This window comes from Pan paniscus, chromosome 9 (genome assembly GCF_029289425.2).
Source record: "Pan paniscus chromosome 9, NHGRI_mPanPan1-v2.0_pri, whole genome shotgun sequence".
Taxonomy (NCBI): Eukaryota; Metazoa; Chordata; class Mammalia; order Primates; family Hominidae; genus Pan; species Pan paniscus.
The window spans coordinates 37546838-37562973 of record NC_073258.2 but is presented as its reverse complement, the minus strand read 5'-3'; the positions used below and the strand labels follow the sequence as shown (position 1 = coordinate 37562973).

General features: G+C 44.0%; 1 protein-coding gene across 5 annotated transcripts in view; it reads left to right on the top strand.

Moving 5' to 3' along the window:
• SLC1A2 (solute carrier family 1 member 2) overlaps nucleotides 1-16136 on the top strand; it is a 168404-nt gene that overhangs the window by 76936 nt on the left and 75332 nt on the right. The window contains exon 1 of one of the 5 annotated variants that reach the window (XM_063608392.1): nucleotides 15728-15899. The exons of the other annotated variants lie outside the window; for them this stretch is intronic. The gene's annotated coding sequence lies outside the window, so the exon portion shown is untranslated. Of the gene's footprint in view, nucleotides 1-15727; nucleotides 15900-16136 lie in introns of those variants that run through there. 5 annotated transcript variants of the gene reach the window in all.

Sequence of the window (16136 nt, the reverse complement as noted above, 5' to 3'; positions counted from 1 at the left end):
TACACTTTCATTGCATCAAAATATATCAGAATTTATTAAGCACTCCTCTATTGATGACATTTAGGTTATTACTCAGTTTTTTACTTTTATAAACAATTCTGCAAAGAATCGTCATCTTTGTGAACATACATCCACATTTCTCAAGATAGATGTTAAGAAAAACATTTTGGGATGTGAAAAGGTATTACATATCTTAAATTTTGGTAGAAACTACCAAACTTACCCCCAACACCCAATACCGGTTTGGACTCCCATGTTAAATTTACCTGTCCTTGGCAATCACAGATGTTGTCAACTTTTTAAAGATGTTTTGTCAATTTGATGGCAAAAATCGGTATTTTCACTTACTCTGCCCTGATTGCTAAGGTAGTTGAGAGTGTTTTTTGCATGCTGCTTGTGATGTTCTATACCTTATAAGGTTTTTTTAAAAAAATATTTTTAAATTATACTTTAGGAAGCGGAACATCACACACCTTATTAGGTTTTTAACAGGGTTTTAAACATTTTTGTGAATACGGCTATTTCAGAAATGCTTCTTCTCCAGGGTTGCTATGCAGCTGGTAGTTAAAATATGCCTTCATTTACTAGTATTGGTAGGTAGTAAATACTTAAATACTTGTTGGTAAGGTGCCCCAACCCAAGTTCACTTTCCTCAATCTTAAGTCTCGTTACCCCCACTTCTCCCCTCTACTTCTCCCCTCTACTCCGGCCTGGGACCTCCCTAGGAGGCAACAGTTAAGAGGTTAATATGTAGCACTTCAGGGCGAACCTGAACCTTCCAGAGGCTGCTCTAATGCAGTTCCAGCCTCTATTCAGATAGTTTGGCATATTGATATACCATTTAAAAAATATTTTGACAATTCCCTTCCCCGCTGTCAACCAAATGTACTCAATCTGTGTTTTATGTAAGTTCCTGGCGTCTGGGAGATTCACAGTAACATACTGCTGGTTTGCTCCTTGAACTGGTCACTGCTTTGTTTGTCAATTTCCCAGGATTATGCTTACATAATTTCCTTTTGACCTTAGCCTCCACACCATAATCCCAGGGGGCACACTGGGGGAATAAGATGACCCTTATGTAACTTGTTACATAAGAGTCCAGAGAAGCTGGGTCTCACTTCAGTGTCTGCACAGTTTTCTAAGAAAGTTCATTTAGACAGTTTTCTGTTGTCTCTTTCAATCAATAAATTCTTTAAAAAAGCATTCCCTTTACTTCTGAGATGCCAAAGGGGAGGGGGGAACCAGGCCAATACTGATTGCTTCTTTGTAGCTGGCACTTAACGGAAGTGATTCCATCTAATTTACGCTACAATCTTTTTCCTTTGTATGGACAAGGAAACTGAAGCTCTCAGGGACTAAAGTGAGTGGCTGAGGATCATACAGCTAGAAAGGGGTAGAAGTAGGCTTTAAAGCCAGACACAGGTTCTTCCTACAGAATATGTGTGTGATTCAGAATTGTGCAGGACAGCTCTGTTTCATGTCCTATTCTTTTGAAGTGATAGACATTGTCCACTGACTATACTAAAGCAGATAGGGAGCTCAGATCATTCCATGGACTTCAAGTCCCTTAGAGGCCAGACTGTGGACAGCCCTTTTATCTCTGTGCCAGCGTTGCCCTGCCCTGGCTCCAGCTGTGCCCAGATGGACTAGAGGCCTTTGTGGCCTGTATTTTGGACTCCTTCCTATCACCCTTTGCCCTTTACCTCTGGCTTGGCACTGAGTTGGGGCAGACACCAAAGGAACAGGTCTCATGTAACATCTTTTCCTGACATGAGCTGGGTCCCGTTGCTTCTTCTCTCTGCTCAGAGAAGTGACACGTGAGCAGAGAGCTCATGTCAGTGTGTCTGCATGGCTGGTATTACAAAGCCTCAAGGAAAAAAGCTTAACAAGAAAGCCTGAGGAAATGGGGTTTTAGTCATTTAAATTTTAGGGTCATTGAGGGATGAAGCCAAGAGGGCTTTGTCATTAAATATATTTTTGATAATTCCCTCTTATTTTTAATCCTAACATTGAAAAAGCAATAAATGCACATAGGAAAACATTTAAACAGAGCTAAGGAGAATACAGTGATCTGTGAGTCACCCTCTCATTTGAGATACCCATTTTCTCAGTTCTCCCTAGAGGCTGCTACTCTCAGCAATATTCTGTGATTTTTCCAGAAATATTACTTGTAATCTCTGTATATACAATTATACATGTATATATTTGTGCTTATCAATCTTCTGTGTGTCCAATATCCATCCCTCCATCCATCCATCTGCCCATCCAACTTATGCTCAACTCTCATGGTTGAAAATCATTAAACAATGCTTGAATCCATTCTTTCATTTGATGTGGTGTGTTGAGACCAGTGGACCCCTGACAGAGGGTCCTGTGAGTCACCAGGATCCCTATCTGAAACCCAGTCCTCGTGATAAGGTCCTCCAGCTGGTAAAGGTATAACATTGAGCCACACACTAACCAAACATCTCCCTGAGAGATTTTGTTTCCATACCCTGCACTGCATGTTTCCTTCTGGAGTCTGTCCCCTTCAAAGCAGAATATAAGAAGATGCCCTGTGGAATGGATAGTTCCAGTTAGGTTTGATTTTATGAAATCTCTTCTTCAGCAAAATCTGTCCTGACTGACTCCTTGACACAGAAGGGCCCTGACCCACAATCTTGTTCACCGCATTGAGATTTCCTGATTCCATGTTTCTTGCTGAATGACTAAATATCCCAACAGAGGGAGGTCAAGTTTCTCCCCAGCAAAAATTTTTCCCAGTTAAATGGCAAGAATGAAAAGCTGACAAATGGCTATGACATCACTCTTTGTCATAACTTGCCCCAAATTACTGCATGAGAAGCCAGTACTCTACTGAGTCTTGCCATGGGACAGTCATAAGTAGAAAACAAGATGATCCCCCAAAGAATTGCCCTTTAGAGAGCAATTCAAAGACAGGAAAATCACCCATTGGTTGTGTCCCTGCTTCTAGCCAGATCTTCTAGAGAGCTCTAGATGCTGACCCCTTCACCTTGAAAAGCTCAGTGGAGACCTGGGTCCTAGCCTCTGCCACTTACTGGTTATGTGATCTTGATCAGGTGTATCTTAGTGGGTAAAGTAATTGTGTCTATTTCAAAGGACTGTTTTGTTTTAGTTGCAAGTGATGGAAGCCTACCTTAGTCTGACTTAAGTGAACTAGAGAATATATCATCTTGTTAACCAAAGAGTCTAGAGATAACTTTAGGTGTATCTGGATCTAGGAGCTAAAATCTTATTATTAGGACTGATTCTCTTTCCATATCTCCTTGTCCTCAAACAAAGGCAGGTCATTCCCTTATAAGCTGCCGGCAGCTCTGGACACATCCTAGCAGCTAAGAAACCTCAGCAAAGAAGAGCTCCTCCTTCCCACTTTTTCTAGCCAAAGTCTTAGGACTATATCTCACTGGACCAACTTGGTCCACATGATCACCCACAAATCTATGTGGTTATGAGGATAGAGTATCCTGATTCACCAGTCCTGAGATGGGCATGGGTCAGTTCCATCCAAACCATAGGGATGGGAGTTAGAAGGGGAATTGCCCTGAGAAGTCGAGAGGATAGAACCAAAAGAGTAGCAAGCAGACACTAGGGAGGCAAAAAACAACAGATTTGCTATGTAGGGTCTAAAAGAAGGGGGTCAACAAGTGTTTTCTGTAAAGGGTCAGATAAATATTTTAGGGTTTCTGTTGCAATTACTCAACTCTGCTCTTGGAGTGCAAAAGTAACCATAGACAATAGGTAAACAATAGGCTTCGCTGTGTTCTAATAAAACCTTGTTTATAAAAATAGGCTGTTGACTGGATTTGGCCCATGGCTGTAGTTTGCCAACTCCTGATCTATGCAGATACTACAATCTTGTTGTCCCACATATTCTAGAGACCTCAACAAATAAGATCTGGCACATGCAAAGCACTTAAGAAATGCTAGTTATTATTATATTGTTATTATTTATGCTATACTAAGGATAATAACAATGATAATGTTGATGGTAATTATAATACTAATTAGATAATGAGATATGATGAATTATGAGTCATAAGTCAGCAGTGTATTCCAGGACTGTTTCTAAACTGTTGGTGGAGCTTCCCCTCCACATACTCATAGAGCTGGAAGGCAGGGGAGAGGCATCCAACTCAAACATCTCATTTTATGGATGAGTCTTAGGCTCAGATAAGAGGCAGCACATGCACAAGTTCACACAGCAAGCTGGGGCAGTTTTGGAGTTTGCAGCTGTTTCTTCTGCAATCTTAAAGGACTCTACCCTATAGGTAGAGTCTGTTTACACCTACTGATACACCTATGGTACACCTGTTATACCATGGTACATCTAGTACATTTGAACATGCAGATGTAGTTAGATAGATATTCCTTGAGTTTTGGATCCATACTGAGTAGTGTGGTGATACTGTTGGTAATATTCCTGAACTGGTGGAAATACCTGATTTGTGACTAGCATGTGTTATATGACTCATGAGAACTCCCTGCTGCTGAGATGACTCAGATGTCTGTTTTACACAAAGATTACCAAACGCCTCTCGCCACATTTGAAAACACTGCCTTTCTGACTACCCTCTTTGTCACTATTTCTATTCGCTTAGCATGCTGGCAGCCATTTAAACAGCTAGCCTTCTGTTTGGCTGGATGTTGGTAGGAGGAGTCTTCTTTTTTTTTTTTTTTTTTTGTCCCCACCTTTCCCCCCTTTCTATTCCACAAAACCGCCATTGTCTTCATGGCCCGTTCTCAATGAGCTGTTGAGTACACCTCCCAGATGGGGTGGTGGCCGGGCAGAGGAGCTCCTCACTTCCCAGTAGGGGCGGCCGGGCAGAAGCGCCCCTCACCTCCCGGACGGGGCGGCTGGCCGGGCAGGGGGCTGACCCCCCACCTCCCTCCCGGACAGGGCGGCTGGCCGGGCAGAGGGGCTCCTCACTTCCCAGTAGGGGCGGCCGGGCAGAGGCGCCCCTCACTTCCCCGACGGGGCGGATGGCCCGGCGGGGGGCTGACCCCCCCACCTCCCTCCCGGACGGGGCGGCTGGCCGGGCAGAGGGGCTCCTCACTTCCCGGTAGGGGCGGCCGGGCAGAGGTGCCCCTCAGCTCCCGGACAGGGCGGCTGGCCGGGCGGGGGGCTGATCCCCCCACCTCCCTCCTGGATGGGGCAGCTGGCCAGGCCGGGGGCTGACCCCCCCACCTCCCTCCCGGACGGGGCGGCTGGCCGGGCGGGGGGCTGACCCCCCCACCTCCCTCCCGGACGGGGCGGCTGGCCGGGCGGGGGGCTGACCCCCCCACCTCCCTCCCGGACGGGGCGGCTGGCCGGGCGGGGGGCTGGCCCCCCCACCTCCCTCCCGGACTGAGCGGCTGGCCGGGCAGAGGGGCTCCTCACTTCCCAGTAGGGGCGGCCGGGCAGAGGCGCCCCTCACCTCCCGGACGGGGCGGCTGGCCAGGTGGGGGGCTAACCCCCCCACCTCCCTCCCGGACGGGGCTGCTGGCCGGGCGGGGGGCTGACCCCCCCACCTCCCTCCCAGACAGAGCGGCTGGCCGGGCAGAGGGGCTCCTCACTTCCCAGTAGGGGTGGCCGGGCAGAGGCACCCCCCACCTCCCGGACAGGGCGGCTGGCCGGGCGGGGGGCTGATCCCCCCACCTCCCTCCCGGACGGGGCGGCTGGCCAGGCAGGGGGCTGATCCCCCCACCTCCCTCCTGGACGGGGCGGCTGGCCGGGCGGAGGAGGAGTCTTCTTTAATCTCCCATCAACATGGATACAGAGAGGCCTGTGGGCACTTTTCTCTGTACTCAGTGTAGACCCATTCATGAAATTCTTCATGATTCTGGCAAAACCCTCCCTGGATTTTGGTTAACCAGCAGCTCTGCAGTAGTTTAGGAGGTGGATATTTTACAACCACAACCTTTAGCTCTTTTTTTCCCCAAATTTATTTCCAACTTTCATCACTCAGGGTCATTTACATAAATCAATGCAAATAAATATTTTTCTTGAGTTAAAAAATGTTATGGAATCTGCTGGTCCCAAGTACTACAGAGACCTCAGTACACTGAATGGAAAATTTGGGATTTGGTTTACTGTTCTTCTAGGCCAAGGGTCAGAAAACATTTTTCTGTAAAGGGCCAAAGAGTAAATATTTTAGGCTTCATGGGCCATATGGAAAGCCATGAGTTGCTGACCCCGGCTGTGAGTGCTTGTAATTTATAAATATAAAATTGGAGGATGGAGTATTTGAATTGGCTGCCTAGTTACTTGAGCATAGTCCTACAAACTAAAGTCTTGGAGTTGGGCCAATGTAGGTTTAGCTATGTGATTCTGATGCTTACTAGGTCATTTTAGGCACATCGGTGGCCTTAGTTCCTTGTCTATAAAATGAGGATAATAATAGCACTCTATCTGTTTGTTCCTTCCTCCTACTTGCTTATAGAATTGTTGTTGTGAGGATCAAACAAAGGAAACCACTTATCTCGGGGCTAGTATGTTCCATAAATGTCGAGAGTATAATCAGTACTGTTAATAATATCAAAGCCCATTGGGTGAAAGCAAGTATTCAAGAGCAAACAATTAATGAGCTGATTGGGTCACCTTCAAAGGGGTCTAGATAGAGATCATCAAGAAACCTTTTTTCCTTCTCTTTTTAATTTTAATTTTAATTTTAGTTGTGGGGTACATGTGCAGGATGTGCAGGTTTGTTACATAGGTTAACCTGTGCCATAGCGGTTTGTTGCACTTATCAACCCATCACCTAAGTATTAAGCCCAGCATGCATTAGCTATTTTTCCTAATGCTCTACCCTCACCCACCCCACCCCCTGAGAGGCCCAGTGTGTGTTGTTCCCCTCCCTGTGTCCACGTGTTCTCATTGTTCAGCTCCTGCTTATAAGTGAAAACATGTGGTGTTTGGTTTTCTGTTCCTGCATTACTTTAATGAGGATAATGGCTTCCAGCTCAATTCATGTCCCTCTGAAGGAGGTGATCTTATTCCTTTTTATGGCTGCATAGTATTCCATGGTGTATTTGTACCATATAAGAAACCTTTTTTCAGCATCTTCTGTGGCAGGATGTCTGAAGAGACTGGATCAGATTTTTAACAACATTTTTTAATTTAATTTTTTAAAAAATTTTATTTACTTAATTTTTTTGAGACTGGCTTATGAGACTACCTAATTTTTGTTTTTGGTAGAGACAGGGTTTCACCATGTTGCTCAGGTTGGTCTTGAACTCCTGGCCTCAAGTGATCCACCTGCCTTGGCCTCCCAAAGTGCTGGGATTGTAGATATGAGCCACTGACTTGGGTGAGACTGGATCAGATTTTGCTTGGCATTGTTGTGAGGACCCTGGTAGTAACTCATGATAGACTGTCTGCCTTTCTCCAAAAAATGAAGCCTCACATTATTCAAAGGAAAATCTCAAATTAAAAATCCTTTCCTGAGCATTTCCTTCAGCTATAGAGTTCAGCTAAATGGCATGCCCAGGGTCCAGATCATCAACACAGTCTGAGGTGATGAGTGATTACAGGCCAGAGGAGTACTGGGACCTCTGCTAATTTGTTCCCCGTGACTTCATCACAGCTGCCCTTGGTTGTGCAACTGCAGTTGCTATGGCTGAAGTTTGAAAGAACTTGGCCTGAAGCTGCCTATATGGCCAATATCTTGGGGGAAATATAGTTTCAATAGATAGGTTTTATGGGTATTTGTGAAGAATTAGCAGCTATGAGGTTGAGGTTGGATATGTTGATGAGACTGGAGGAGAAGTCTGCTTGAGAGTGGCAAAATAAAACAATATACAACAATACACACGCTTCCCCCCATCAATGCATACACTCTTAACTACTTTGGACAATTGAAGGCTATGTCTATGATGCTGTAAATAAAGAAATATTGAAGAATGTTATTCTCATCTTAAAGTATCAGGTTCTTTCAGCTGCCATATTGTAATGAAAAGGGGTTGGGTTTGGATGAAGACAGACCAAGGTGTGATTCCCAGCTGTCTACTCCTAGCTACCTGACAATGGAAAAGTTACTTAACTTTGCTTTCTCATCTGTAAAATGACTAACAGTCACTTCTCATATTGTACAAAACGTCTGTCTTAAGGGATGTTGCAAAACAAAACAAAACAAAACTGCTCTCCAGCCAGACTCTACAAGCTGTGAGTCCAACTCACCAAATCTTCACATCCTGCCCCCCAAAGTAGACTGGTAAAGAAAAGGCTGAAGTCATGTCTCAGCATTTGAGCACATACTGAGTCATTGCTCTAGAGGGTTCTAATCTTGGGGCTACTGATAATAAGGGGCCATGCAGAGAAGATAGTGAAGCCCTCCTCCACCCGCTGTAACCTGCTAGTCAGTCATCAATGATTCTTAAAGCACTGCCTCTGCCTGCTCTCAGGAAGGTGAGATGACACATCACTTGCTTTTGTTTTCACACCTGTCCGCTGGGAACCTTTGCTCAAAGTTGTAAATTATGTGACATCTTTAGTAACAACAACATGACTCGCTCTGTTAAATCACTCCCTACCTGCTTGTAGCCTGGTGCATAAATTTTCATTCCTCTTTTGAAGATTTTACTTAAGCATATGAAGAAAGCTCCCATCTGTACAATGATGGAACCAAAAGGGACAGGGGCTGCTAACTTAACGAGAGCCAGGCAGGTATGCACATGAAATCAGGAAACAGTTTAATTTCCTCTTAACACTCTTTTCGGAAAGACAGCAATGGAAGCCTGATGATAAATAGTAATTGACACTTTGCATTGGTGTCAAGGAGACAATAAGGGATGGTGGGGACTGTGGCAGACTGGAAAATCCATGCCTATCTAAGGGACAATCACTTCTTAGTTCTATCTGATTGTTGCCACTCAGGGATCTAGGTTTCATAATTATAAGTGGACAAAACCCTTTAGTAACTTTCAATAATAATACTGAAACAAAGTGCATTGAAGTTTACTTAAGAAAAACTTAAATGAGCAGTGGCTTGCACCTGTAATCCCAGCACTTTTGGAGGCCAAGGCAGGTAGATTACTTGAGGCCAGGAGTTCAAGATCAGCCTGGCCAACATGGCAAAACCCCGTCTCTACTAAAAATACCAAAAAAAAAAAAAAAAAAAAATTAGCTGGCATGGTGGTGCATGCCTGTCATCCCAGCTACTCGGGAGGCTGAGGCATGAGAATTGCTTGAACCTGGGAGGCAGAGGTTACAGTGAGCTGAGATCGTGCCTCTGCACTCCAGCTTGGGCAACAGAGCAAGACACTGTCTCAAGGGGGAAAAAAAAGAGAAAGAAAAACTTAAATGATTAACAATATCTTACTATAAATTAAAGGGTTTTAGAATAAATTTCCAACTCTTCATCATTAACATTGTTAAAGTTACTGCTTATTTACCTTAGCAATAAAGAAAAGGAATCCTTATCTTAAGGTGAATAAATTCTGTGACATCTGTTAATTTTGGTATAACAATATAGGTAAAAGTTATGTTTTCTTTTTGTTTCTGTTTATGGTTTTTGCTTTTTTTTTTTCCTGAGGCAGAGTCTCATTCTGTCACCCAGGCTGGAGTGCAGTGGTGCCATCTCAGCTCACTGCTGCCTCCGCCTCCCAGGTTCAAGTGATTCTCCTGCCTCAGCCTCCCCAGTAGCTGGGATTACAGGCATGCACCACCACACCTGGCTAATTTTTGTATTTTTTTTAGTAGAGATGGGGTTTCACCATTTTGGCAAGGCTGGTCTCAAACTCCTGACCTCAGGTGATCCACCCACCTTGGCCTCCCAAAGTGCTGGGATTACAGGTGTGAGCCACTGTGCCCCCTCACTGCACCCTGCCAAAGGTTATGTTTTTTGAGTAGCTGCGAAAGAGACCTGTTCGGAGAGTGAATACTTGATCAGCTGTGTGCGGATGGGGAATGAGACCACTCCAGGGAGCCAACCTGAGGAACAGTTGGCAGTTGTTTGAAGATCCATCAGGTTTAGCTCAGTGGGCTAAGGAAGTTAAGAGCGAGAACTGAAGTAAAAGAGAAAGAGGAGAGACACTCTGAAGAGTATGGGGAGGAAGAACAAATTTGCTTATAATGAAATTGTATTGCATGTTCTCTAGGTAGTGTGTGCTGCAGACTTCTTCCCTTTCTCCCCATAAAATACAATAACAATTTCTCCCCTAATGAATTGTGGAGTCGAATCTGCTCTCAGATAAAGGACAATGGGCTGAGAGTGTGCTCAGGGCAGATAGGGAGAGGGAGGATGGAGGAAGAAAGCATGATTGTCCATGGCAAAAAACCCCTGCCATTTCTGTGTTAACTCAAAGCCCTAGAATATATTTGAGTCCAGAGATCTCATCTGGACTTATCTGTAAGTCTTATTTGACCCCTCTCTCTTAATTTTGTCGTATACGTAATTCAATCTACCAGTTTTTGCTGAACACCTATTAGGTGCCTGGCATTGTATATGTCATTATATAGAGGATTCAAATAAAAACAGGACATGTCCCTTGCTTTGATGTCATAATTTAAGAGTCAACCTGATAAGTCACTCGGGGAGAAACTATCCTCAGCATAAATTTGAGACTTTATGAGTTGAGCAGGAACAAGGCTTTCTTCCAAGGCACTTGGGATGAAGGCTTTTCACCTCAGTTGCTAAGGAATTAAGTGGTGTTGATGACCCGGTAGCCAACATACCACATCATCACCACTTCCAGGCTGTTGAGGAGATGTGGTGCTGCTGGAATGACTTCAGGAAGTGCATAAAAATTCAAGTCATGATCACTTGTGGTAATTAGAAGCCCTAGTTGCTTTTGGCAAGGTCACTAAACATTAGTTGGAGCTTCTGGTGGACTTCAGGTTTCCTGATCCTTTCCTTGGGCTTTGTTTAGGCTTCTGTCCAAAGCCATCTCTGTGGGAGATGCTTAAGCTGATAAAGTCCTGCCACTCGCTGTCAGAGGCACCTCCCAGTCCCTGTAGACTTGGGTCCCCTTAGTACCTCCAAATCACTAGTCTCTCAAAAATTCTTATTAAACACCTAACTTGGACAGGGCCCAGGGATAGATGTATGGCCCTTCCTTCACAGAGTCTAAGGCCTAGTGGGAGAGGCAAACCATATGAATGTGATGAATTGTGCAATGTTAAGATCTCAGAGGCATGAAAAGTAGATTGGGGGCTCAGGAAAAGATTATTCAAAGAGACAACATCAAAGAGTCACTTAAGATTTCAGGTTCGAATGTGCAAAGTAAAATATTCCCCAAACACCACGAACTGCATCTGTGTATGGAAAAGGTGGGAAGAGAATGGATCGTGCAAGAGGATGTATTGCACTTGTGGACTGTGCCATATCAGCACAAAGCCCTGTGAACCAGCCTGTCTCCACAAGCTACCAGAGTGAGAAATATACATTCTTCTCTTAAGAAATTCTCCTGGTGAGAACATTACCCTTCAGGGGTGACTGGATGGCTCAGTTTATCACTTGTAAATTTAGCAGATCAAACTAGTTGAGAAGCAGTTGGGCAGTCAGTAAGCTGACTGGACTGCTGGGATCAAAAGGGACTGGATGTTTAGTTCACTTTCAATAGCCACAAATTTAGCAGCTCATTAGAAGGAACCAAAGTAAAGAACTGCACAAGTCCTCTGGGAGGCCTTGAAAGGCTTCCATGGGCGATGGAAGCCATTTAGAGTCATGGTGTTGCTGAGCCTTTTAAACACATGATTGGCTAAAGAGAGAAAGATGTTACTTTGGTCTGCATTTCTCAAGGGCAGGAAGAAGTGAGGAAGGGAGGAGCAGAACACTTCAGCCTACATCTCAGGAAGGGAGACTGAGAAGCAGTGTCTGGCTGAGCATGCTGCTTCTCTGAGCAGATTTCTAGAAGCAGCAGAGGTGTGGGTGTGGACAGGAAACTCTCTATGTCTATCACCTTCTGCTGAGGCTTTTTGTAAACAACAAATGAGATAGTGTAGAAAATACTTAGCATAAGGTCTGGTACTACATTAGTTTCCCATTGTTGCAGTAACAAATGATCACAAATCAAGAGGCTTAAGACAAGACAACTTATTATCATATAGTTCTGGAGGCCAGAAGTCTGAGTTGGGTCTCACTGGGCTAAAATCAAGGTGTCAGCAGGGCTGCATTCCTTTCTGGAGGCTCAGAGGAGGAGTCTGTTTCCTTGCCTTTGCCAGTTTCTAGAAGCTTCTCACATGCCTTGGCTCCTGGCCCTTTCCTTTATCTTTAGATCCAGCAACATTGGGCTGTGTCTTTGTCATGCTGCCATCCTCCAGTTCTTTCTTTTCTGCCTTCCTTTTTCATGCATAAGAACCCCTGTGATTCCACTGGTCCCACCTGGAGAATTCAGGTGCATATCCCTATCTTGAGGTCAGCTGATTAGCAACCTTCTTTGCACCTGCAGCCTTAGAGCCCCTTTGCCATGTAATCTGACACATCCACAGGTTCTGGGGATTAGGACATGGACATTTGTTGGGGCATTACTCCACCTATCACTGGTACAGAATAAAAAGTCAATAAATGGTTCTATTCATTACCAGTACTCCCTACCACCTTCTTTCTTTACTGTGAAATTACCTATGCCCTTCAGTTTTTCAAAGGCAGGGCAGAAGCCTCAGCTCTGGTAGAATCTGATGTGCTGGAGGTTGAAAGTGAGAAAGGTAGTCTTTGATGGGCTTAGGGGAGTGGGGAAGTGACCAGCCCTTACCTGGAAGGTTGTGTGCAGGTCTGGGAGGCACAGGCAAGTAAGTAGCTTGAGGTGCTTTAACCAGGATAGTGACAAACTTGGAGAAGAGAAAACCCTGAGCAGAAACTTCATATGCCTCAAAGGTTGGTAGATGGAGAAGGGATTCAGCTTCATTTTCTGTAAGTGTCGTGATTAAGTGTGTGCACCTTGTTCAGGCCAAGCTGGGTTGCCATCCCAGCTCATCTACTCACCAACTGCCTGACTTGGAGCAAATGTGCTCCTCTCTCTGACCTCCAGTTTTTCATCTATAAAGAAGGACTAATAATAGTAGCTATCTTGTGAGAGTGTTGTGGGAAGTCAATGAAATAACGCATGTAAAGCATCCAGTACATTGTCTGATGGTAACTGTTATTATTAGGTAGCTCCACAGGATAGAAAAATAACCTGTGGGTAAAAGCTGCAGGGAAACAGATATAGGCTCACCATAAAGTAGGGGCTTCTTAATAGTCAAAGCTATCCAACGGCGGGATGGTTAGAGTAGAAGTGATAAGCTGCCCTGCACTGCAACTGTTCAGGCATTGACCAGACATTGGTATGTGGATTAGCTGCAACAGTGTCATCTGGGTGCTTTTGCAAAAGCCCAGAGGTCTAGGCCCCATCCAGATGTGATGAATTGGAATATTCAGGGATGGGGCTTGGAGATCTGTTTTGTGCTTTGTTTTGTTTGTTTTTATTTAATATGCTGTTTTTTAAAGAGTAGTTTTAGTTTTACAGGAAAATTGAGTGGAAAGTACAGAGAGTTCCCATATACCCCTGCTCACATTCAGGTGCAGCCTCCCCAACTGTCAACATCACCCACCAGAGTGGTACATTTATCACAAACGATGAACTTACATTGATACCTCATTATCATGCAGAGTGCTTAGTTTACATTAGGGTTGGCTCTTGGTGTTGTACATTCATGGGTTTGGACAAATGTATGATGATGTGTATTTACGATTATAGTAACATACAAAGTATTTTCATTGCCTTAAAAAATCCTCCGTGCTTCACCTATTCAGCACCATGCCCCTCCATAGTTTTGCCTTTTCCAGAATGTCATATAGTTGGAATCATACAGTATGTAGCCTTTTCAAATTGGCTTCTCCCACTTAGTAATATGCATTTATTTTTCCTCCATGTCTTTTTTTGGATAGATAGTTCATTTCTTTTCAGTGCTGAATAATATTGCATTGTCTGCATGTACCATGGTTTATCCATTTGCCCACTGAAGGATGTCTAGGTTGCTTCCAAGTTTTGGGAATTATAAATAAAGCTGCTATAAATATCCCTGTGCAGTGTTTTGTGTGGACATAAGTTTTGGAGATCTGTATTTTTAACAAGTGATCCAGAGACAGAGTTGGGGCCACTAGACCAGATAATCATTTGTCCAGAGGCTGAGAGGGGACAGGAAGCCTCTCTAGTCCAGAAATTCTAGGGTTCCATGACTGTTGTATGTAGCTCTTGGATCAGGCTCTGGTTTGGACTAGGTGTTAACTTTCTTCTCTTTGGGATCCTTCCCATCCCCCGACAGCAAAATCACTCTTTTGGCCAAATGTTCAGTGTCAATGTCTATTGCTAGCATGAAATTGCCTAATATAAAGAGCAAGTTTTCTCAGGCTGGAGGGAGAATGGGCTGACCAGTTTTTCCAAGTCCAGGACTGACAGGGATCAAATCCTAGCTCTACCTTCCATTACATTTGTGACATTGAGCAAGTAACTTAACCATTCAATGACTTCATTTTTCCTTCAGTAAAAGTTGCTGATAGTAGTACCTATCTCCTGAGGTTATTGTGAGAAATCAATAAGTTCATATATAAGAAGACTTAGAAAAATACCTGGTGTGAAGTTAGTTTTGAGTAAATGTTAGCTGCTGTCATCATTATTGTCACCATCATTATTCTTATTATTACCAGTTACCAGACATTAGGGTCCCTCTGATGGGGGAGTCCTTCCCGGTGAAGAACCAGAGTTGGAGTGAACCCTTGAGGTTATTTCACAGCAGCAAGTGCTGGCTGAGTCAGTGGGAATAGGATGGTTCCTGTGTGCCCTCGTTGCCTGAAGGGAGGAGTCAGTTGAGTGGATGCCATTTTCTTATGATGGTACATCTGGGGCCATGGCACCAGCAGCATATATTGTCCAAGACAGACAACAAGGCCATAGCTCCCCAGAGCTCACTTTGCCTTTTCTCTCATTTAGCAGCACTTCCTCTCTCTATCTTCTCTCTCCATGTGCTAGAATGCAAGTCTCATAAGTAGCTACCTAGTGCCTTGGTGTAGATGGTAGTTCTAACATGTCCATTGCTCTGCAAATACCCCTAGAAAGAGTATACCCATAAAACACTGGACTCAAAGGCAAAGGACAGCACAGGTTTAACTTTGCTGCAGAACCACAGCACAGGTTTAACTCTGCTACTTCCAAGCTTCATGAGCTTGGGCAAGTTTCAGAATCTTCTGGAGCTTCTGTCTTTTCATTTCTAAGATAGAATAATCCTTCCCTCTCAGGGATGTCATTAACTCTTGATGAATGCAAAAATGCTTTATAAACCACACAAATGTTATTATTAGCTTATTTGTTAGAAAGTTAAACTGATGAAATGTTGGTTATTGTTTACGATTGAAAGATGAACACAAGGAGAAGAGCCTGCTTGGGTTCCTGTTATGGAAGACAAGAAAGGAAATGTATGAGAGTTTTTTGCTGTTATGGGCATGGAAGAGTAGAAGGAAGATGAAGGCCACAAACTTCTTCTTTGGCCAGTGAGGTCACTCTGTTATAACCTGGACTACCTTAAGGCCCCGCTGTTTTGCCTCATCTGAAGGAGATGTTTACATGTTCCCAAAGCATAAGGTGTTCTTTGGGCAAAATTAGTACCTGTTCTTTTGCTGGGAAATCCACCAGTATGGGAATCAGCCATTTAGGGCCAAAGATAGATATACTATATGTATTTACTTCTAACACCACAATTTAATTTGCCTATTTTTCAACTTTAGCTCAAGTTTAGCACTCAGACAGAAAAGCACACAAATCTTACATGAATGGTGTGATTAATTTCCACAAACTGCACACTCATGTGAAATGAGCATCTGGATTAAAAAGGAAAAAAAGGAGAATAAAATTGCTAGCATTCAAGAAACGCTGTGGAGGCCTCAGAATTTCAAGCACGGTTGACTTCAAGACTGATCCTGGCAATGGTATGCAGTTGGCAAAGTTTACGTCATTTATGTTTTGACATCTCCTTTTGTCTGGCTTCCAGATATGGTTCTGTCCAGGACCTATATTAAGGGGCTCCTCCAGACAATTCCATTTTGGGGGATGGATTGAGAATCTCCTTTACACTAAGGTGTCAGTGAATGGGTTGCTTTTTCCATGAGTTTCTGGCTTAAATCTGGGTCCTTGGGTGGAATCCAAAGGGATAGTTCTCTCAAGGA